This window comes from Chironomus tepperi, unplaced genomic scaffold, assembly GCF_022539635.2.
Source record: "Chironomus tepperi strain 1889 unplaced genomic scaffold, CSIRO-AGI_Ctep_v1 contig_298, whole genome shotgun sequence".
Classification (NCBI taxonomy): Eukaryota; Metazoa; Arthropoda; class Insecta; order Diptera; family Chironomidae; genus Chironomus; species Chironomus tepperi.
The window spans coordinates 2,561,358-2,583,651 of NW_027226420.1; the positions used below are offsets into that span (position 1 = coordinate 2,561,358).

The 22,294-nt window shown below is 34.6% G+C and overlaps 1 protein-coding gene across 2 annotated transcripts in view; it reads right to left on the reverse strand.

Moving 5' to 3' along the window:
• The window catches only part of LOC139092369 (uncharacterized), an 82,028-nt gene extending 61,648 nt beyond the window's left edge, over positions 1-20,380 (reverse strand). For both annotated transcript variants that reach the window (XM_070642724.1, XM_070642722.1), the window contains exon 1: positions 19,989-20,380. The gene's annotated coding sequence lies outside the window, so the exon portion shown is untranslated. The remainder of the gene's footprint in view (positions 1-19,988) is intronic.
• Between the last annotated feature and the right edge of the window lie 1,914 nt (positions 20,381-22,294).

Genomic DNA, 22,294 nt, shown 5'->3' on the forward strand with positions numbered 1-22,294 from the left:
GGGCTAAGACCGAGTTTTTAGCCAAGACCGAGACTGTAAGGGAATTCTTCGGGAACCTTTACTGAATTTCTGCAGATTAGGGTGTCAAACTACACAAAAAGACTAATTTGACATGATGTTTTACAGCCACAAAAATTTCAAAAAAATCTCAAAACAACTCTTACAAAAATGTGAAATTCATCAAAAACTTACATAAGAGCACTTACTTAACATCAAATCAACGTCAAGAATCTTATTTGAAATATGATGATGAAAGATAAGAAGATTTTTCTGTTCCTCATGTACGAGAGAAGTATGAGAAGATGAAAAATAAATAGATATGGTGAGGCATACAGGAGAAGTAGATGAAAGTGAGAAAATGATAATGGTGTCATAACTTATCTCCTTAAAAATATATTTTTTTCATATTTTAGTGTGCGATGACTTTCTCTTCCATTACTGCGACATTGTGTACCCAAATATATTTCATCTTTTAAGTCAGTGGTGGGCAACCTGTGTGCTGAGGCACAGAAAATTTTGGATTTGTCATGAACCGTAACATTCGGAACTGGCAGAAATTGTCAAGAGATTTAGCCGGCTTTAAACGTTCTGTACGCGCGGCAATGGAACCATAGCCAAGGATGTAAGTAAGGATGTCATGGTGTCGTGGTCTAGAGGTGTTCCGCGAAGAATAATAGGTTGCCCACCACTGGAAATGCCAAGAACCGTATGGCATTTCCAATTTCAGTGGAAGCTTCCCCCCCCAAAAAATGTCCCATAGCACACACATGTTCCCCACCACTGTATTCTAACTTTGTAAAATAAATTTCTCGAAAAAATATTGGCTTTCTTTCCTTGCTGCTTCCACCTTTGAGACATTAAGACTGCCATCTTCAATATTTTCCAGAGTAAAAAAACATAATTCATGTTTAACGTCCCATTTTTATTTTTTTGTTGAGTGTCTTTACCTTAAGGGTAAGCTGAATGTTTTAAAAAATATTTTACATGCTTTTAGGTAGTTGTATATTCAGGAATTTCAACTAAGACTTGTGTATAAATATTTTATTGCATAAAAGTATTGTTCATGGATGTAATTTTAACAGAAGATATAATGAGATGTATATTGGCAGATATTGGGTTTCAAGGGGAGGTGGGTCTATACAAGTCTTTTAAGATTGAATATAAATTCATCGATGATGAGTATCTTAATAAATTTCTGCTTGATTGCTTAATCAGGTTTAGTGCTTGTTTAAGGTTTTTGTATTTTCTAATTTATAGAGTCATGCAGGGTCGTGAGCATTGGATGACTCCTTGTCATATAGACGATGTACTTTGGGATTATTTAGAGATCATCCTCTCATAAGAATTGAACTGACGACCTTTTAGAAGGCGAATGTGCAGATTTACAGTCTGTTGCCTAACCTCTCGGTCACAAAGCCTTACTTCTGCTTTGACAGATTTGTCCATATGACTCGATATCTCGAAAGAGCGTGACTTACTGTCACCATATTCTTATATGGAGCTCAGGATACAACAAAAGGCTTTGCATCTGACTCTGTTGCTGGATCTGTCACCTAGTTGGTGCAAATTGACTTTCTGCACATTAAGTTGGCCCTAACAGGCAAAAAGACCCTATTTAGGTACCGTAGTGGTATTTCTGTATCATAAAACATGCTTTATGCCTGTTAGAGTGACATTCTCTCATCGCAGCTTGGCGAAAAGCTGCTTTTAGAGCTCTTGATCGAGATTTTTCCATTTTTATTCCAGCCAAGAGCAATCTTGTGTTTCTGTCCCAGCAATGATATTTTCTAATTGCTCTAGAAATTGAATGAAGCACCTTACAGTCATCATCAATAATTCATTAAATTTCAAACCAGTTTAACTTCATTTTAAACTTTAAAACTTCATTCCTATCTCATTATAACCAATCTCATTACTATGCATTGCACGATGCAGTAATGATTCATTAAAACGTTTATTTACGAACAAAGCGATGATAACAAAGTGGTTTTATACTAACAACAAAAGCATAGACCCCCCGCAGTAACAATACATAATTATTATTTAATCTTCCGTTCGAGCATGCTTACATACATATTGAAAATATTAGCATTAATGCTCAAAACAACAATCAAATAACAATAAATCTCATAAGCTTCTCTAATGTATGTAGCTATTAAATTCTAATTATCATCATCATCAATAGTTGCAAGTAATTTTTTCGCATTTGCATTCATATGATATTGTTACGGTGTGCGATGAATAGGAATTAAGAAGCAGGATGACTGGTAATTGATGATTAATGGTAGGATGGATAATGAGGTTGGGGGGTTTTTGAGATGGGAGGGCTGTGAATGGTCGGGGGTAGGTTGGAAAATAGGTGAAAATCTTGGATTTTGGTAGGTTATGTCCATTGGCTAGCTAGAATAGGCTCATTTTCGATATTTAAGATGAGCAGGGGCATTTTCAGGGGGAGATGGAGGTAGGGGATGGTGATTTGGGAGTCATGGAGGTATTGGATGATGGGTTAAGAGTAAGGGGGTAGAGGATGGTGGTTTGGGAGTCAGGTGGGTATGGGATGGTGATCTGAGAGTCAGGAGGGTATTGGGTGGTTTAAGAGTAAGGTGATAGAAACTGATGGTTTGGGAGTCAAGAAGGCTGGTGATTAGGGTGTTTACTGACTGAGATCCTGTTCAAGGGAGAGTAGGGTTTAGGACTCAGTTGTGTTGGGTTTGGGGCTTTCTGAACTCTACTCCTGAATCACCTAAATGACATAAATTAGTCCGATCAGTCTTACAATGTCTTACAAGATCTTAACAAAGTGTTCGAGGGGTGTGTGTTCAGGATAGAAGTGATTTAGGAATCTGGGGGCTGAGTTTGGGTGGGAAAACTGGTGAACTGGGGATTTAATCGCTACGCTCCTACTCATGAACTATCTAAATGACTCAAAACATTCCGTTCTGCCACCGATGTCCCACAAGATCTTGACAAACACCCATTAATCTTACAGATAATCGCATTCAAATTCCTAATTATCACGAATATTTTACATTGATTCAAATCTCAAAGATTAGCTTAAATTCATGACACAAAACAAAACACCAAGCATAAATCTTCTCGCACAGAGAAATCACCTAAACATTATCAAGTGATTCAGCAATGTAAAAAATCATATAAATTGTTTAACTTAATTACTAACAGAATTAATCCCGAATATTTCTCATACTCGTACGGTAGACAAATATTCATTGTGATTCGAAGTCATGTGAAGCAATTAGCAAAAGAGAGATTTTTTTGTGTGACGAGAATCAAGTCAGAGACTAATTTTATTATTATTTTCCTTCGCAATAGACCTTACAAATTGTGAATATATATAAAAGCCCACTCACTCAGGTGTCTATGAAGATATTTTTAGGAAATCCACTCGTAAAGAAATGTGATATAGATAATCTTGGACAAATCAGATCACAGTGTATCCACATAAAGTTGAAGAAAAAATATTTAAAAAAAAATAAGAAAATTTGACATTTCAACATATTGTGGAGATTAAAGCTGTGAGTGGAATGAGCTGTGAACGAAGAAAGAAGTCATTGAAATTGAAATAAACAGAAATAAGCTTCATAAATTTTCGCATGATTGCTCCGAGATTTTGACATTTGATTCGAATGGCTGTTTGACTTAGTTGGCAAACTTTAAATTGTATAGATTTTATGAGGAGATTTTAAGATTTGGAGGATTCGGACTTGAATTTCGAATAATTCAGACTTGAATTTCGAATGATTTGGTTTATAATTTTGGATTATTTGGATTTGAATTTCGAAAAATTCGAACTTGTTTTCGAACTTAATTTCGAATATTTTGAATATTTGGACATGAATTTTGAATGGTTCTGATTTGATTTTCGATTTTAATTTCATTTAATTTGAGCTTAAATTTCTGAATTCGAACATAAAGTTCGAAAATTTTCGAAAATCATTATGGACTTTTAGTCATCCAGTCCCCAAAAAGACCAATCCACAGTCTCGCCTTCCTAATATCTTTCATTCCCTTCCATTTCATTGAAGATGATGACAAAAAAATGAAATTTATTGGAACCAGTCCACAAAACATCAACAAGTCTTTTTTTCTCCGATATTAAAAGAAAAAAATCCATGCCAAAATTGACAGTGCGTGAAACGGGAAGAAAAAAAAAATTCCACTATAATTGCTTACAGATAATCTGTATAATGAATTCTTTTCTAAAAATATTCACAATTTTTTTTCTTTTTTTCTCATTTCTTTAAAGAATATAATTTCTTTTTTATATGTTTGACTTAAAAATAATTTTTTTCTTTTCCTTCTTCTTGCTCATAAACCAAATGAGTGTGTGGGGCTTCAAAATTTTCATATTTTTCTATCCATTTTCCTTTCCTGTTTGGTTCAAAATTATCTCATTCATTAATCTTTAGATAATAAATCATTTAAATGAAAAGAAAACAAATGAGAAGTGTTATGAATTTGAAAATATTTCTTTTTAGAGGTTTATAGACGCATTTTTGTGGTTTTTGGGGTGGATAGAAACATGTCGACTTAGTAGTTCAGAGATTAAGTGATTTAATTAAATGCATTTGTTTGGTTCAGGGTTCGAAACTCAGCAAGAACTCATATTTATTTAATTAAAATTTGAAGACTAATTCTTACAGGCTGAATTAAGCTTGATATTGGAAATTGACAAGCATATATCAGTGACGGGCAACCTGTGTGCAGGGGCAGACTAGTATGCTGCCAAAAACGTCTCACTTGTTTTCTCTTGAATTATATAGTCAGCATTAGATGTCATCTAAGGAATGCTTTGAAGCATAACTAGTCTGTTCGGACAGTAAATCAACCATAAGTACACATTGCATAAAAATGACTAAAAATCCAGCCTTAGACGAGCGTGAATTTGACTTAATTCCAGATTTGGTGCAATCCGATCTCAGTTAAGAGCCTAGTCAACTGGATTATTAGCCATTTCTATGCACTGTGTCCTTCGGAATACATTACCGACCTTACAAACTAGTTGTGATTCAAGGTATTTCTTTGATGGCATCTAATTTATTCGCCATGTGCTTTCCAACAAACCGGACAAGAAGTGTCCGGTGAAGTGTGCAAATTCTGTACAATTATTCAGAAACTTTGTCTTGAAATAGCTCAAATTGGATAATGTACCACAATCAACTTCTACCAGAGGCATGCCTAGGAGGATGCTAATGAGAAAGAGTGAGGGGTTAGCTTCAACACCCCCTTTTCTCCCCCTTTCCACGATTTGCACCAAATTATTCAATTCCTTAAGGTTTTATGATGTAATCAATAAATTTCTGGATTTATCCCTTCCCACCCTCTATACTATGTTCCTGTCTTCCACAATCTTTACTAAACTCAGAATTCCCACCATCTTTCAACATATGAATCCCCTTTTTGAATTTAAATCCACAAAAAAAGTATAAAAAAATATTCAAATCAGTATTCATGACAATACGCTTCCCGAAAATTTCAACAACTTACATCACAATAAAAAAATGCGTGAACATTTTACACGCAGCAAAAAAAAACTTCCTTACACTGTGGTATAGCGATTAACCCACATTCGTGCGTGTCTGCAATGACAACCGAGTCTGAAAAAATATGAAAAGTTCCCATACCACATGCTATATATTAAATGAATATTTAATTCGATTAAAAAACAATTACAGCATATATATCTCATTATATTGATAGTTTGTCATTTTAACATACTTTATAATTTATGATGTTGTATGTTTTTCTTGATGCTTCACAAATTTGTGAACGTAATGAAAATGAAAATAATTTATGGTGACTGATTTTCGTCTGTCTTTTCTATTTCTTGTGTGATCAAAATGATTTTAAATGATCTAAGAAAATATTCATCAGAAACAGACACTTCGGTTAGGTAGAAGTAAAGTTTTTATTATGTTTTTTTATGAGTGGGCATGTTGGGTATTTGGAATCGACAAGAGAGAAAGGAATGGAATTTTAATTATTGTAGTTTTAGTGATGCAATAAAAAATTATGACAAATTATGTGAAAATGCTATCTGTTATTTGAAATGTCTTACAAAGTATAGGTATGGGAGATATGGGGGGTATGGGATGAATTATGTTGAAGTTTCAAGAAGTAATCCCATGCCAGAAGGGCTAAAGTTAGCAATTTTGTAAGAATTTCCATTTTGAGACAAATTATTATGTTGTTGGAAATTCGGTCGCAGGCAGAAGTGACTCTGACTCCGGATCAGACTCTGTCTCTGACTCAGGCTTTGTCTCCGGCTCAGACTCTGTGTTCGGCTCGGATTTTGACTCCGGCTCAGACTCAGGCTCCAGTTCTGATCCCAGATTTCAATTAATTTACCGACTTGTAACATTCGGGATAAGCAAGCAATTCAAAATCATGTCAGGCTATTTACGCCATCAATAGAAGACTGGACTCAAATAGGATTCAAACTCATCTGCTTCTAAAATCAGGAAATTCAATCCAGGGGAACGCATGGCTTCATTTGAACGAAACACAACATTTAGAGATCACTAAGATTCGGTAGAATTCAATACAGATTCTTTTGGATTTGTATTCTCATCAATTAGGTAAGAGCATGCTTTTTGAGCATTAGAGTATGTTACAGCTTTGCTGCAGATAAAGCTTTTATTCGACTCAAAAAAGGCTTACTTTTTCCTTTTTGCAGATTGGTCTACACCAATATATCAATACATCATAATATACACATTAAAAATTATGATCCTTCCCCTACCTGAATTATTTTTCTATCTAACTTCACTTTAAGCTGCCTATAATGTGCCTTTTAACCTATAATTTTTCATAAATTCTACAACTCGACATACTTTCCTTGATATATGCTCATCATTTTACCCCTCATTTAATCCAACAAATCTAATCAAATGAAAATGACGGCTTGCTCCAATTGAACACGAATGATGCAATAAATAATATTAAAAATTATTTCAATTCCTCAAACTCTTTCCATCAATAATATCAAACTAACTGCTTTGAATGTCGGTAAATGTTCCGTATCAAATTAAATAACATTCTTTACATAAGCTATGCCTTATTTCTATATATAACACCGAGGATTTTTTTTGTGTATAAAATTCCATAATTGACGTTTCACGACTGCAATCTACACAGCACATGAATATCGAGGAATTCTTTGCTTTTTACGTCGAAATTTTTGTAAGTAAATCGAAATAAAAAAAAAAAACATTTTCTTCAACTTTTTCTTGTCAAATTAACAAGTCACGTAAGCCTATTTTCACTTCCTGCCTTTCATCTATATACTCGATATACTCCACCACCCCAAAGGGGTTGTTGATTCTTACTTTTTTGAACAGAAATTTAATTTTGAATTTATCAATATTTAAGTCGATGTCTATGTTGAATGTGTTTTAAAGGAACATGACAGTTTAGAGTCATTGGGGAATTTTGAAGAAAATGAAGAAATTAATGGGACATTTTGTGATGTAATGGAGCTACTCGGGGGGATGCATGGCTCATTGGAAATGCTGTATGTGATGATTGTTGATTTTTGGAGCTTATGGAAGGCTTTCGAGGCATGTCTTTTTTGAAATCGATTGATTGACATTGACAATGTTGCAATTTAGGATGTAGAATCAAGTTTTATACTTAGATGCTGTTTCTAGAGACTGCTCCTTTCGATATGGTAAGGAATAGGCAAATTTCCCCTCTCCCGATCTCAATAAGTTTCTGGCTATCTCTGGCCACTAGATAGAGTCATGTTTCAAGTATCAAGAAGTGATAGCTACCTTTCCAAAAAATTCACATCAAATAAGGCATACCCTGAGGTAACATTCCAACAACCTTCCTCGATAAAGCACAGTCAAATCCAATAAGAGTCGAATTCAATTACTACAAATACTTTAAAACTTTACTACATCCTCACGAGAACAATGACATGAAAGAAATATGCTATAAATTGCCCAAAATCCAAGCATTTATCCCAGCTTTTCTCTTCATCCTTTAAATATTGTAACGAAATATTGCTTTAAAGGATCCCGAGTTGCACAATTTTGTGAGCTACATGTTTTATCTTGTCAAAATCAGATGCCGTCCGGGCAAATTCGTATCTTACCCTCTAGCAGGCAAGGAACGTGCACTCTAGAGCAGAACAAGCTGAGAGTAACGCTAGTCAGCATGCTCAACTAGCATTCATACTTATTTCCTTGACTAAGACGCATATAGGCGAATTTCCGTGTGGATAGAACGTCTAAAGCCGGCTAAATTCTTCGAGAATTTCTGCCATTTCGAAATGTTAAGGACAGTAGCTTTCTTTTCTACACATCCAATCCAGGAATTCTTTGGTCTCTCTCGAGATGCTCAAAAAGTATGTTTAAGTAGAGTTAGCTCTTGATAGCAAGCATTTTGCCTGTTCAGGATCGTTAATATGGTGACCAACCGATGCCTTAGCATATACAGTGTGCTGTTCGGGACAACTTAAAGTTACTTTTCATACAATTTCATTTAATACGTCACGTCAAATGTGATTTAATTTTCAATAAAAACAAAATCATGCCAAAATTCAGTCTTGATTCGTAAGACGTGATTAAATAAATAAAAAACAAACACGAAACGTATTTTTTTTTCTTTTACTTTTTTCTAGCATGAAACTGCAAAAAATATATATCATCCTGAATGCCATTGCCTTGGATTAATTTATTTGTTTTTTTTTTTTAAATTTATAGTCTCGTGATTGAAATTAATAATGTCGATTGAATTTACAGCATTAATTGAAATGATTAATCATTTTATTGTCGAGGATTTAATTGAAATTTTATTGGATATTAAGTATTTCATTTTTGATTGCGGAAGTTGTTCCTTTTTGCTACTTTTATGGGCAGTTTATGTGAAAGAGTTATGGATTTATGTAGATTTTTGGGCTGTTGATTGGATTTTATGGGTTTTTGGGTTAATCTTAAGCTTAGTTGAGTTAAGATAAGGATTGATGGCAAGAATAAATGGATATAGAATTTGAAGGCACAAGGCATAGAAGCACAAAGTATAGAAATGACCAAAAATCTAACACTAAGCCAGCTTGACTCTAGTCCTTAGCCAGATTCGATAAAATCCACCTCAGACCAGAATCAAGTCAGGATGGGTCCGGATTTTAGGAAATTGCTATTTCATGTGCCTTCCGAGTCAGTCACTTTGACAACTAGTCAGTAGAACTCTGAAGATGTAATGACTACATTGTCCCTGATGTGTCATTCATTATGTTTGCAATTTGGAGAATGCATTCTAAAATTTGATTTTTGCGACACACCATGAGTGACTCCACCTATTCTTCCTAACGATCCTTAAGAAGATATTCCCCATTATCCCCATAAATCTCCCAAATTTTAGCTGACGTTGCATTAAAATTCACTAAAACTCCTAAGATAATCACAATAAATTGACCATCGTAAACTCCAATCTACTCCATAAAATCCACCAAACCTCCAAAGCAAACCAACTCCAAAATCAGCAGAAAAAAAAGAGAATTCAATTCACAGAAAAAAAAAAAAAATCTTCATCTTTTACGACACTAAGAGTATCCATAATACAATTCCACATCGTAATCTGAACAATTTAATCAAATGTCCTTCCATGAATAAATTTTAATCCACCCCACAGTGAGTAAGTGAGGAAGAAAAAAAAATCACAAGAGGAAAAAGATAAACCTTCTGTTCCACTAATTCCGTTAAGTAGACAATGTTTCGCATGGAAATAAAAAAAAATGTCCATAAACAACTCATTCATTGCTCTTTTATGATTGCGATACATTAAATTAAAAAATTAATCAGCGTAAAGAGAAGGACGAAGGAAGAATAATAATAAAAAATAATGAGGTGTTGTTATTTGTGTTGCAAGTGCGAGTGGGAAGTGGAAGTAGAAGGAAAGAACTTGCTGATATTGAGTGGCTTCAGCGCATTTTTATTCCAGCTGCTCTTATCAATGAGAAATTGAATGTTTAACGGCTTTTTGCAATTCAAATTTTCTAACAGTTTAGAAAAATTTGAAGATTTTCTCTTAAAATTGTTAATTAATGCAGAGTTGGCAATTGACTGACGGCAATCAGCGAATGCCCGCCAAATATCATCTGGTATGGGCAGTCACAGGTCGACGACAACTGTTGACCTAGCAACGATTATTCGAAATTCAAATTTTCGATTAAAACCAGAGCTCGAAGTCGACTCGAGTCGACAAGAAAAAACGAACTCGACTTCGAGTCGACTCAAGTCGAGTTCTTTTTTTTAGACGACTTCGAGTCGACTCGAGTCGAGTGTTTTTTTTCAAGTCGACTCGAAGTCGACTCCGAGTCGACTTCAATTCTCCAAGAAAAATAATTTTTTCTTAATCAAACTCATTTCTGTTTGCGCTTGTGAAGTATATATTTACATATAAAAAGATTGCAAAATCTACTTTTTTTCAAATTTTTAATTCTTTTCTGATTCTTTATGCAAGATACTTTCAAAAAATTAATGAAATAGGAATTTCTTCAGCTTTTTACAGAAAGAAATTTAGAAAAAGTTTATAAATCTCTTAATTTATTTTTTATTTGTTATTTTTATCATAATGTTTTAAAATTAAACAAGATAATCAATTAATGACTATTAGTTATTTATTTTTTGAAAGTTTTTTGCTTGAAAAAAATCAAAAAAGAATAAATGAACTCGGAAAAATTTGATTTGGTAATTTTTTTGCATGTAAATATATACTTCACAAGCGCAAACAGAAATGAGTTTCGTTAACAAAAAATTATTTTTCTTGGAGACTTGAAGTCGACTCGGAGTCGACTTCGAGTCGACTTGAAAAAAAACACTCGACTCGAGTCGACTCAAAGTCGATTAAAAAAAATGAACTCGACTTGAGTCGACTTGAAGTTTAGTGTTTTTGAGTCGAGTCGAGTCGACTCAAGTCGACTTCAACCATATCGACTTCGAGCTCTGATTAAAACCATTCATTTGCAGCCAACTTCAGTTATGTTTATTGTTTTTAAATGAAAATTGAGTGAAATTGCATCTTTAACTCAATAAAATTGATCATACAAGACTTATTTGGGCTCTCTACATTGCCTGGCTAATGGTAACCGACCAACCAGCCAAAACATCACATTATTCTCCCATTTATTCTCAAAAACACTGAAAAATAAGAAAATAAAATGAAAATTATGTGAGAGCGCCATTCAGGAGAGGTTACGGTAAGGATAATAAATTGGATTTCTGTTACTTACACTTGAAAAGCCAAAAAAAGAAAGGAGAATGGAAGGTTTCAAATTGTTTTCTTTATTTTCAAATTTATTATGTGGTGGAAATGGAATTGAAAAAGAATAGGAAAAGAAAATTTCTCTGCCGGATATACGAAGGCAGCGAGCAGGAAATATTTACACAAAATAAATTTCATCATTGCCTCTTTTTTTGTGCTATCTATAAAGTCACTATGTTGAGTACTAGGAAAATAATTAATGAATTCTGATTTACTGAGCTTATGTACAAATATCCCTTTTTTTGGAGGAAGTGGATATGATTGACTGCTTTATGAAGATGCTTGATTGTGATTCAGGGTTGATTATTTAGTGGATGTGGAATTGAATTTTGAATTGTTTTCATTACTAAAGACGGGAATGAATGAAAAGAATCTGAATACGGAATGCTGGATGATAACTGGAAGGGGTGATAATTTGTCATTAACATCCTGAAGTCCAATGACACCTTAGCTGTGCTTTTGGCTGCATTTGGCTCTGTCCTAATGATTTGATTAAATGTAGTCTTAATATATCGATTTAGTCGAAGGCAGGGAAAATGCAGCAATGGCCTAGTGGTTAAAGTGTCGGCCTACCGATCCTAACGACCCAGGTTCGATTCCAGGTTCTAAATTCTAATCGGATTTGCTTTTTCGCTGTTTCTAGTTACATGAACGACATGAGATGCTTTTTTCATGCGTGTCGCTTGGTTGTAGGTCCATTGGATTGGTATATTCTGGATCATGCAACTGTGCAGAGTTGGACAAAAGCAAAACGTCAAATACACTTCAAAATTCGACTCTACCATCGCAGCAGGACGACCTTGCAACACTGTTCCTTGACAATGCTCAAAAAGATCTCTTGTAGACCACCCTCCCCACTCAATCCCCACCCCTGCTACCCGTTTTCAATCATAATTCCTTAAAATATTTCTATAAAATCACGTCTATTACGAACTGTTGTAAATAAAACAATACAATAATGTCCTGGATTAACCAAAAAACACGAAAGTGAGATAAAGAAGAAAAATGTAAATGACAAAAGAATATTCTGTGAAAAACATGCTCATAAACATGACAGCAAGAATGCGAAAGTAAGTTTTCCTTTACATTTCATTATGTCGTGAGTTTGAAAGATGATATTGAAGTGGATGTTGTAAAAAAAGGGAAAAGACGGCATGCGTCTAGTCAAAACAAGCCATTATATATCATTATTTTCCTCTCCCTTTATTGCCAGTGCCTGTCTTTTTATCGTTGTTGCGCAACTCCAGCTGAAAAATTTATGAATAATTTTTAGTTCCCCTCTTCAAGCTACAAATGGAGATTTGAGATCTTCATTTACTTCCTAACGATTGTCTATTTTTCATCACACATGCATGTGCTGTATACTTGATGTACATACTTGATACATTGTATCAGCCATAACTCATGTGTCTGCTTGTTTTTAGAAAATTGTTCGCTAATTTAATTGAGTTAAATGAATCGCATCGCACAAATTTTCTAGAATGCTGTGACTATATTCAGACATCAGACATTAATAAGATAAGATACTGGCTGATTTCATCATTTTTTATTTCACGTAGTAATAAGAAGTAGAAATAAACAACCCAAACAATCTTTTTAAAATGAAAATTTCAAAACATTTCAAATGCTTCTGACATCTGACATGAGCTTTGCAGGGAAATGAACATTATTTTTTTTTTTGTACTAGGATGATATATTGCCAGTCATGAGAACTATAAATATTGTCTGTGATGACTTTTGCTTTCGGAGAATTGTCTAGAATGGGATTGGATTTTGGGGAGTTTTAGGAGTCAAGTTGAACCGAGTGGCACAATGGGGTGAAGCACGTTCCATGTTTTGCCTTTAAATTGGGTCCGAATTGCATTGTCATGGTGCCGTCAGGGTCACTACAAGTCAGACTAGTGTCAAAACGACGAAAAAGTGCTCTAGGGAACACTGTGTGCTTTGTAGTGACGCTGGTTGACCTTTTGTGCAAAATTAGAGCCGATTTTGAGTTTTTGACTTTAAGCAAAGGTTGTTATTGCTGGAATTTGGCTTTCTCCGAATCGGACAAACCGGACGAATCATAGGCCAACATGACTATGACTTTGTGTTGAATTCGGTTTAAATGCGTCTCAATGCTAGAGTCACCCCGACCTGGGGCCAAATTTAGGATAGTCTAGCGTAATTGGTGCTATTTGGTTGGATTATCTTGAAAATCAAGGTTTGCGAGTATTGTCTGGTCGAGCAAGAATTTAAGAATGGTGACTTACTAGATCTACGCACCGTACATTATCCAGAGCCTCATTTGACTCCGTATCACTATGTAGCTTGGATTGGCGGTCGTTTTGTCGCGAGAAGGTGAGATTGTTACATGGTGGAGTTAACCTAAGCATGTGACATAGCAGATTTGCTTCACATTGATGAATTTCCATGACAAACTATCCAAAAAAGCACTAAAAACCAATCCATATTAATCATTCCCCATCCAACATTTGATAACTAAGCTAACAACCTCATCTAAATTGTCATTCTTTCTAAACCAGCTAATAATGATCCAACAATCTCTATAATCATGACACTTAAGATATTTTAGACAAACCTGTCGGATGTCACTTCAGAATCTCACTCATCACAAACAACTTAAAGCAGTTAAGTGGAAGTAAAAGAGAATTGAATTTCACTTTCTAACTAGTTTTTCAAAAATATCCACTTTATTCTTGGCAAGTGATTAATTTTCAAAAAAAAAAAACAACAAAAAATCACTTTTTTTGACTAGAAATGATGCTTAATGCAATGATAAATTTTAAAAGAACTAAATGGATTCAATCAGAATGACTAATGTAATGTAATATGAAAAATGCTTAAATTACAAAAACTCACAGAAACTGAAGAGTTATTAAAAGAACAAGAAGAAGAGCAAATTATAGCCTGCTTAGAGGAACAGAGATGAAAAATGAAAATCATCAAGTACTTTACAAATCTCAATGAGATGAGAAAAAAGTTAAATAAAATGTAAATAATTTTCATACATTTTAATTGGATTTATAATTCTTGTTTATAAGTGGGTTGTGAATAGACGAAATAATTAATTAGGTCTAAAGGCAATTGGTGAGGAGATTCAGTGGTGTAGTCGGGCGAGAGTGGAGAGAGCAGAGACAGCCAAAAGTGCGGAGAGAACCAAGAGAGCGGAGAGAACCAAGAGAGCGGAGAGAACCAAGAGAGTGGAGAGAACCAAGAGAGCGGAGAGAACCAAGAGAGTGGAGAGAACTGAAAGAGCAGAGAAACTTAAAGAGCGGAGAGACCAAAGAGAGCTGAGAGACCGAAGAGAGCTGAGAGACCAAAGAGAGCTGAGAGACCAAAGAGAGCTGAGAGACCAAAGAAGCTGAGAGAACCAAGAGAGCTGAGAGATCAAAGAGAGCTGAGAGACTAAAAAGAGCTGAGAGACCAAAGAGAGCTGAGAGACCAAAGGTGCTGAGAGAACCAAGAGTGCTGAGAGAACCAAGAGAGCAGAGAGAACCAAGAGAGCGGAGAGAACCAAGAGAGCTGAGAGAACCAAGAGAGCGGAGAGAACCGAGAGAGCGGAGAGAACCAAAAAAGCGGAGAGAATCAAGAGAGCGAAGAGAACCAAGTAAGTGGAGAGAACCAAGAGAGCGGAGAGAACCAAGAGAGCGGAGAGAACCAAAAAAGCGGAGAGAATCAAGAGAGCGAAGAGAACCAAGAGAGCGGAGACAGCCAAGAGAGCGAAAAGAACCAAAAGAATGGAAAGAGCAAAGAGAAGGTAAGGCTGTTCGACATTCAAAACCTCCCCCTTGATGCATCCCTGACTCGATCCCAACACAATTCTTCCTACAATTTTCAAGGATTCTTTCCCATGAAAGTATTTAAATATTCATTACTACTAACTCATTGTCATCCTGAAGTCTAATGAACTACGCAATTAGACTCGATCTCGTTAAAATTTTAGTGGGCGGACGTACTTACTAAGATTCATTGTCTAATTTTAAATAAAATTACATAAAAATATTCCTTGTGGGCACAAAACTTGAGACACATCGGACATTTTTAAATGTGTAGTTTCAACAACAATGAGTCACTGCTGCTATTGTTTTGAAGTACAACAATAGAAATTCTTTATTGGACATAAAATGAGCAATTAAGCATTGAGTGATATTAATTTTATTGCAATTGACGTCAATAATAAATTGAAGGTCAGGCTGATGCGGGAATTTATTAATCATAAATAATTGTTATCAACTATCGTATATCCTGCAAAATATATCAAAACTCTATATTTATAAATTGAGCACACGCAAATTTTCTATCAGAAAATCGTGAGGTGCTACATTTTATTGGCTATAATTAATAGTCTGGGTTTTGATGCTTCTTATTTGCAATAAAATATGAAAAAAATTTCAAGTTCATATTTTAGTCGTGGATATAGATCAAGATTATGTGAGTAATGCTCAAACTCAGTGGTGAGCTGTCGTCGGACGAGATTAAAGATTGAAAATTTTCATGGGTTGGTGGATATGACCTATAAAAGGAGGATTTATCAAGGATCAGACACTTCAATAGAGTCGACTCTATAAATTGTCGCAAGGCTCAGTCAATCAAGACAGTCAAGTGGTTGACATATGGCGTACAAGTGACTGTCATATGGCATTTATGTGACTGTCATATGGCATTCATGCGACTGTCATATGACATTTATGTGGCTGTCATATGGCTGTCATATGGCATTCATGTGATTGTCATATGGCATTCATGTGACATTCATGTGGCTGACATATAGCATTTATGTGACTGTCATATGGCATGTATGTGACTGCCATATGGAGCGTTCAAGTGGCATTCGTGTTGCATTCATGTGGTTGTCATATGACATTTATGTGAATGTCACATGGCGTCCAAAAGGCAATTTTCATGTTAAGTGTCATAAAAAATGCCGCTTAGATATCATGTATCTTTAAATAATCAATTTACCTTCGAAAAATCTCACAAATTTTAAATCTTTAACTAATTTTCTCTTTTCAAAAAAATAAAGTGGAAATTGCCTGTAGAGCAAGACAACCAGGAAGAAGAAATGAAAATAAACTTTTTAAATGTAAATCACATCATCGTCAATTTTATCATCATCACTACTGTAGATCATTTCGACTTAAAACGATTTTAGAAGACCAGAAAAAATAAGGTAAGTCATTCATTAAAAATACAAAATTTTTGACAGCTTCAATACAGCAACAACAAAAAAGAGAAAAATATTACCTCAGCATGTTTCTCATAAGCAAACAGCAAAGTGGGAATTAAGTAAAGCAACAAAAATTGTATTTTGATGAGATATGACATTGAAAATAAATTGGTTTGAGGATTATAATGAAGTATGTTTGGTGTGTTTGCGGTCGATTTATACGTGATTCAATCGTTAATGATTATGAAAATAGTCTATAGAGAATAGACACATGTATGTGGCATGCTGAATAAAGTGAAAGATAAATAGATAGGAATAAAAAGAGAGATAGAGAGTCAGATTTAGGAATGACAGAGACACCTGATGCATGAAATTTTTCTTTTCACATTCCTTTAAGCTCAAATAATTCATGCCTTTTTATTCATGTATGGCGTATGTCGACGCACATATGTTGGATGGATGTACATTATATGCACAGGGGTGTAAACAGGAAATTAAGAGAAACTCATGAAAGGATAGAGACAGTATTGCATTTGGTACTGGATATTTACAAATTAATAGCTAGTAATAGAGAAATGTTCAGATGACATTTGAGGCCATAGATCACAATTGCTCTGTGAAGTAAGCAAGTAGTAAACAGAAAGTGATGAATCGGATTCAAATGTTCAAACTGGAACTGTTTTAGAAACAATTCGAGAATCACCAAAAACGTTGCAGTAATCTGGGCTATAATGGATAGACTGTCGATGAAATAAATGAAAAGATTCACTGTAACTGACCGAGTTCGAGAGAGATCATCTTACTTCAAATACAGGAGAATCCGTGTTCTTTTCAATCGACTACAAACGTCGACTAATATATGCCATGGATTGCTGCTTGTTTCTTTCTATAATGGAAGTGTCAGCAAAATGCTGATATGCTTCGGACTTCTCGTATCGCAACCTAAACGCTCATGGATCCCGAGATTATCCTGGATCCTGAGATTAAACTGGATCCCGAGATTATCCTGGATCATACTGGAATGCAAAATGCGACTAATCGTATTCTTCATCGGAAAAATGGATCAAAATCAGCCGTCACAGTCTAATCAAAGCAATTTCACGTCTTCGTCTTAATATGACGACTTATCGGTGTCCTAATGAACACGTGGTACTGTTCGAGGATGCAACAAAAACCCAAGCTATCGTCCAGTGGACCCAAATGTCCAAAACAAGTGGAAAATCAAAAGATACACGAAATTCCAATTTGCGGCACGTTCTCTTATTAGGTAATGTTCTTAGGGGGAGGAGAAATTGAGAATTTACTATGCCCCGAGTCGAGATTTGAAGTAGCAGGAGCTCAAAATGCCGATTTTCCACGTTACATAAGTGACCAGCCCCTTACATTACATTACATCATAACTACAGACTGAATAAAAACAAAAATTAATTTCCTTCACACATTAACGATGATGGCAGTGATGATATTCTTATTGCCATAACTAAGCCCCTTATGACGACATAAATTTTTCGCCAATGAAAAATTAAAAATTTTTAAATTCTTAGTGACGAAAACCAGACACGTAAAAGTTTTGTGTATGCATTACGACTCTCGCATTTTCCTTTCACTTTTTATTCATTCCGTTTGTGTGTTTTTTGGATTTGAAAAATTGATGAAATATTCATGGTTTATTGAAGAAGTTGTTTTTTTAATTTTGTGGAAATTAAGACTTTAAACTCAATGTTTATATCAGCCACGACGACTTGAAAGAAAAAGAAAAAAAATTTTTTTCTTGTCTATTCCATCAACATGAACCGGCATTTCTTCTTACTTCCATTTTTACGTCTTATAAGACTCCCCTCAGCTTTTTATTTTATTGCTTAAAAGCCTAAGACATAAGAGGCATGAAGAAGAAGATCTTAAGTGAAAAGGAAGTAGAATGAAGAACAAGTAAGGAAAACAATGACATGAAAATGTTTGGAAGTCTAGAAAATTCGCTACAAAGAAGATTGAAGTGTTCGCTTTTTGAAAGGAAAAAATTTAATTTTCCGAGAAATAAAGGAAAAGAGATTCTTTTGAGGGAAAAGTTGTTTGATTTATTAATTGCTAGGGGGAGATTAGGTGTGTAAGGGTATGAAATGACTTTGTTGTTTTTAGAAATTATGTTGAATGTGGATTAAGAAAGTTCATCATTTTTGAAATATTTGTTATGATTTACTGGTTAATAAGCACTTGGGAATTGTTTTCAAAACTATGAGCAGTAAGAGTTTCTCCTAGAACTTGAAATTGCCTCAAATTTTGTAGAAAAATGTGGAAATTTTGACTCAAATCTGTTCGAATCCATATTGAAATCTAGTCGACTTCGAATTCTGTCTCTTACTTACTTTACTGGCCACACAGGTCAACTACAATACATTGTCTCACTTAATTGCAGTCTGAAACTGGTTCTAGTTGTGCCACGAAATGTTTGAAAATTTTAGAATTTTGATTCTATTTAAGGCTAAATTTCATGGAATTTGGTCTAAATATTTCCTAGGGTTCGAGTCATGCTAGCTTAATTTGGTTTTTGACCACTTCTACGCCATGTTCCTTCTTAACTATCAGATAAGAAGATTAATTAGATTTTTAACAACAATTTTCGTTTAATTTTCACTAGAAATCATCCCATTGAACGAGACCGAGAATGAGACCGACACTACAAGAGAATTCTTGGAAGTCTCAGTTTAGACAAATCTTGAAACAGTGGATTAGGAAGTCTTGAACTCGGTTTAAAGAACTCTTAGACACTCACTTTTGAATAAATTCTATGAATTTGCACCAATTTGTCAATCACAAAATCTTAAATTTTTAAAATTATTTTCAATTTTTATTAGATAAATCTCAATTGAGTCAGTTAATCGATCCAAAATTCATCCTATGTCACGATCTAAATCGAATCAAGCCAGCCTTAAATGCAAATTTTAAGTTTGGATCTTAAATTTCAATTTTGAAGGAATTCAAATTTTTTGAACACAAAATTCAGAATCCTCAAAAAATCGCATTTTAAAATCTTCTGTTAAACTGACTACAATCTCCCAAAAGATTAATAAATATTCCTTTTGAATCTTCCTCCAAAAATGTATTCAACATCCAAGTAAACCCTTTACACATTTTCTTAAAATCTAGATAATAATAAAATTAAATCACAATTCAACTTAAATTTACGACGATTTCAGGCACAAATACCAAAAAAAAAAAGTTATTTAATGTTACTTAATTCGTATGACCCACTGCGCTAGATGATGAAAAGTAAGACTTAACTCACGTATTTATCGTAAAATTCATGAGACTAGAATTTTAAAAAAATAAGCACGGTTGACTTCTGATTTATAACAAAAAAAAACATGTCCATTTTACCCGCTAAGAAATAAGCAAAAAGTTTGTCCCAAAGACACACGAGAAAAAAAGGCCCAAAAAGGAGAAGAGAAGAAAAATAATTTTTTTTTGGATGTTGATGAAGAAGAGGAAGAACTAGAAGGAAAAAAAAGACGAGAAATCGATAACACTTATTTACCTTTTTACAATGCGAAATGAAATTGCCGCTGAGATAAACTTTTTTTTTCCTCTCTTGTCACTTTCTTTTATGACTTTCTCTTTTTATTCCTGACAGCGAAATTATTTTATGATATTTTTTTTCTTTTCCTTTAGCTTTAAGTTTACTTAAACTTCCGGGTGGGAACACGTATGTCACTTTCAAAACAATTCACTTTACTCGTGCCTTTATTTATTTCTATTTCACATGAATTTCTAAGCCTTTTTTGACTTTTTATAGCCTTTTAAGCAATTAACACAAATGATATAAATTCACACATTCCTTAATTCTTTTAATTATGTTCACAATTCTTTAATATTTTTGCATTTCACCGCACACACAAAAATGTCCACCAAAACGACTGTTTCTCACGAGATCTCGTCTGAAACTGAGAAGAAAATGTGAAATTTGGAAAAATTTAATTTTTCTTTTCACTGATTCTGTAGACAATTGTGTATTTCCAATGGCAAGGTGGAAAATGTTTGTTAGACTCGTGAGAGTCGCTCTCACATTGGAAAGTCAAAATCATTCCATTCCATTTCTGTTTACTATGTTTCATGCGGCTGCTTTCCACATGGAAAATGATTTTCTTCTTTGGCTGACTTTATTATGAACGGAAATAAACGAAGAGGATGAAGAAAATTTTTTTGCGTTTCTCTTTTGTTGTTGTTGTTGTTGATTATGAATGATAATGTCTTTAATTAAGAATTATGACATATTGCATGCTATACGAGACGAGAAAAAAAAAATATTATTCATGATTATATCATGAATGCCGAAATTTCCATTTATTCACATTATGCAGTGTGGGTGGCAATAATGTTAAATTAATAATAATCTTGTGTACTTTCAAGTGATGCTCAATTGAAGATTTGGGATTTTTAAAATATTGAGTTTAAAGCGCATTTTTAAGGAGTTAAATGAATGTTTACCTCAACTTCCGAAGACCGAAAACCGAATAGACCGAAGACCGAAGACCGAAGTGTCCGACGAATAAAGAGACCGAAAACCGAAGAAATCGAAAATCGAAGAGACCAAAGACCGATGAAACCAAAGAGACCGAAGGCCGAAGACCGAATACAGAAAACTGAAGACCTAAGACCGAAGCCCGAAGAGACCCAAAACCGAATTCCAAAAACCGAAGACCGAAAAGGCTGAAGACCGAAGTCCAAAGAGATCGAAGACCGAAGACCGAAGATACCACATATGCCGAAGACCGAAGACTGAAGACCGAAGAACAAAGTCCGAATAGACTGAAGAATGAAGAAACCGAAGACCAAAGACCGAAGATCGAAGATCGAAGACCGAAGATCGAAGATCGAAGACCGAAGATCGAAGATTGAAAATCGAAGAGATCGAAAAGTAAAGAGTTCGAAGACAGAAAGACCGAAGACCGAGGAAATCGAAGACCAAAGTGACCGAAGAGACCGAAGACCGAAGACCGAATACCGAAGAACGAAAAGATCGAAGTCCGAAAAGAATACCAAAGAGACCAAGATCGAATAATGTCTCAAGATCCTTGGATTTTGAATCGATTAACTCAACTATATCCCATAAATAATTCACAAATCCAACACACAAAATAAACAGAATTACCTCAACAACATCAATCAACTCTCAAAAAGACATTTAAAATCAGCCAGACAAAACAAACAATCGACAGCATCATCCACATCATCAAGATTTATGCGCCATGCGAAATAAATAAAAATTGCATTTCACTTCAAAGACATTAAATGCAATAAATGTCATGGCAGTCTTAAGATTTCCTTCTAATTTATTACTTTCAATTTCATTCTTTGGTGCTTGCTGCTTTAAAATTGCACATCAATTTTACCTACACAATGCACTTCAGCATATTAACGACCTACGGATCAACTGGCGGGGAAAAATTTAATTAAAAAGTTTTGCTTCTTATTTTTTGGCGTTAATGAGTTAGAGTTTAGCGAATGTTTGTTGTTTGTTTTGGTGGATTAGATGTTGATTGGGATGTTTCGATGAATAGGAAGTGAATGGTGTGGAGTTTTGTATTTCTTGGCACTTTCTTTGAGTTTTTTGGATGTTTAGGGAAGTTTTGATTATTATTTGTGGAGTTATTTTGGAGTCAGGTGGCTTTAATGAGTGGTGGCATGACCCGAGTGACACATATGGATTCCAAATGGACAACAAGCTCATTTTGGCTTCTAATTGGGTGTCTTATGCAGTATTGTGTGGCATGGGGTAAGGATTCGAATGACGAATAATATCGATGATATAACCCGAGTGACATGTGTTACACTGGTGAGGAT